Genomic DNA, 3,844 nt, shown 5'->3' on the forward strand with positions numbered 1-3,844 from the left:
ATCTTTTTTTTTAAAAATTTTAATTAAAAATTATTTTTAATATAAAATATATATATATATATATATAATATTATTATATAAAAAATATATTATTATATAAAATTTTAATTATATATATATATTAATTTATTTTAAAAATATATATTATATATATTTTATATTTATATATTATTTTTTATTTAAAAAATATATTATTTTATTTATTTAAAAAATTTTATTTTTTTTTTTATATATTTTATATTTAATTTTATATTTTTAATTTGTATTTTATTTTATTGTATATTATTTAGGTATTATTATATAAAATATGTTTATTATTATATTTTATTTTTTTTATATTTAAATTTTTACCTTTATATAAAATAATATAATAAAAAAGATAGTAGAAATAAAAATTTAAATAATTAATTTTTATATGGTAATTTAAAATAATATATAAATAATTAAAATAAAATGTATATCTTATATTTTATATTATATATATTTATAATATATATTTTATATTAAATAAAATTATGTGTTATAATTATATATATATAATTAATAATATATATTAATTTTTATATTATTATAAAATATTATTGAATAATTATTAAATTTTATATATTAATAATACTAATAAAATTTATATATATATTATATATATAAAAAATATATATATTTTATATATAAAATTAAAAATTATATATATTATAAAACAATATATTTTATAAAATTTTCTTTTAAAAAATTTTTAATATATTATTATATATATATATAGTATATATAAAATTCTATATATAATATTTTAGATTAAAAAATTTTTATTTTTAATAATTTTTATAAAATATTATTATATATAAAAATTATTATTATATATAATAAAAAATAATTTTATATATAATTAAATATATTTATATCTAAAATATATAAATATAATAATTTTATATTATATCTAATATTTTATTATATAATATATAAAAATTATAAAAAATATATTTTTTTAAAAAAATTTAAAAAAAATAAAAGGTTTATAATAAAAAACAATATTATTATATAAAAATTTTTTCTAAATCTATATAATTTAATAAATAATAAATTTTAAAAATTTATATATAATTTAAAATTATTATATATAATAAAACATAAAAATTTTATAAAAAAAGGAAAAAATACCAATATAATAATTTTTTATATCATCTATATAATAAAAATTTATATATATAAATAAATATAAAAATTTTTTAAAAATTATATAAACCCAAAAAAATTTTTAAAAAATACATATATATTTTAAACATATTAATAAAATAAATTTATAAAAAATAAAAATATTATTATTAAAATAATATAAAAATAAATATTTTTATTATAATATAAATATATATAAAAAAATATATTTTTATGTTTATATTACAATATAATTTTTTAAAATAAAAGGGAAATTATTAGAATAAAAAATTATTAATTAATTAATAATAAATAAATAAAAAAGGGGAAAGAAAAATTTTATAATCATTATTTTCTTTTTAAATATAAAAAACATTTATATTTAAGATATATAAAAAAAAATTTTATATATAAAAAGAATATTAAAAGATTTTTAATTAATTTATATATATAAAAATATATAATATAAATTATATAAAAATTATATATATTTTAATTATATAATATATATATTTTAATAAAAAAATATTATATAAAATATTATATATAGTTTTTTAATATATATATAGTATATAAAATTTTAAAAAATTTTAATTAAAATAATTTTATATATATTATATATTGAAATTTATTAAAATTTTATTTAAAAATATATATTTTTAATATTATTATTTTTATTTTTAAATATTAGGGAAAATTTTAATAAAATATTTTAAATATATATATATAAAAAATATGTATTTTTAATTACATATAATAAATATATTTATATATTATATATATATTATTCTATATAATATAATATAAAAATATTTTAAAATTTAACTAATAATAAATAATAGAATAATATAATAATAATATAAAATAATATATTTTTTATATAATAAATATAAAAATTAATTTTTAATTTTTATTATAAAAATTTTACATAGTTTAATATTATATATTTTTATAATTTTAATATATATATATTTTATATATATAAATAATATATATAAAATTAAAATTTTAACTATATAAAAATAAAAATATATGATATAGATAATAAATAATATAATATAAAAATCATAATATAATTTTTAATAATATAAAAATAAAAATATTAAAAATATATAAAAAAAATAAAATATTTATAAAAATATAAATATATATAAAAAAAATTATTATAAAAATACAATTTTAATAATTATATAAATATAAAAAAAAATTATAGAATAATATTTATATTAAAACATAATTTTAAAATTTATAAATAATAAATATAATATATATATATATATTTTATATTATATATATAATAAAAATTATAATTAATAAATTATAAATATATTATTTTTAGAATATAAAATATATATGTTTTTATTTAATTTTAACATATAAAATTATATTTTAAAAATAATATAAAAAATATATATATAAAAAAATATAAATAAATAAATAAAATCTTTTTTTTTATATATTTTAACATATAAATAAAAATAAATATTATTATTATTATAAATAAAAATAAGATTTTTATAAAATTTATAATAAATATAAAAAATATATAATATAGAATAAAATTTTTAAAAATATATATATATTAAAAAAAATAATTTTTTAATTATAAAAATTATATAAAAATATAAAAATATATAGAAAAAAAGTATTTTTAATATAAATTATATACATACAATAAAAATATATATATGGGGTATAAAAATTTTTCCAAATAATAATAAAAAAATAGATAAAAATATTATTTTAAAACAAATAATAAAATAATAAAAATATATATATATATTTTTAAAAAAATAGAAAAATATGATTATATATATACATAATATTATTATTTAAATAATATAAATTTAATTATATATAAATATAAAAAATTTTTTAAAATAAAAAATTATTATAAATAATTTTAAAATTATATATATAATATATAAATATTATATTAATTATAATATAAAAATTATTTTATATATATATTATATTTTATAAATACAAAATATATTCATTTTAATTATTTTATATAGAAATAATATAAAATTTAATATATATACCATATATAAAAATAAAATTATTTAAAAATATAAAAATAAAATATAGGGATAATATTTTTTATATATTTTATATATATATATATTTTATAATATATATATGGGATATATTTTATAATAAAAAAATTATTATATAGGAATATATATTTATATTTAATAATATAAATTAATTATAATTAAATTATAAAAATTAAATTTTTAAAAATATATAAAATATAAATAATATGGGGGAATTATTAATTATAAAAAATTATATATTTATAAAAAATAATAAAATAATAGTTTGATTAAATTATTAATATTATAATAAAAATAAAAAATTATAAATTAATAATAAATTATTAAATAATAATTTTAATATATGGGAATTATAAAATTAAAAATATTATATATATTAAAATTAAAAATAAAAAACATTTAATAAAAATTTTAATTATTATTTTATAAAATATTATTAATAAATTTTAATAATATAATAAAAATATAAAAATTTTTTAATTAATTAAAAATATATATATATATTAAATATTTTTTTATTATTTCTTTTTTTTCCGAATTAAATTTAATTTTTGTTTTTTTTATATATTTTATTAAAATTTTAAAATTTATAAAATTTTTAAGATTTTATATAGTTATTATTAAAATATTTAAAA

At 3.5% G+C, this 3,844-nt stretch overlaps 1 protein-coding gene across 1 annotated transcript in view; it reads left to right on the forward strand.

Annotated features, from left to right (window-relative positions):
- Positions 1–3,844, forward strand: part of LOC119587405 (general transcription factor IIH subunit 5-like) — an 11,826-nt gene that overhangs the window by 6,816 nt on the left and 1,166 nt on the right. The window lies entirely within an intron of this gene.

The sequence above is a fragment of the Penaeus monodon genome, chromosome 22, assembly GCF_015228065.2.
Source record: "Penaeus monodon isolate SGIC_2016 chromosome 22, NSTDA_Pmon_1, whole genome shotgun sequence".
Lineage (NCBI taxonomy): Eukaryota > Metazoa > Arthropoda > Malacostraca > Decapoda > Penaeidae > Penaeus > Penaeus monodon.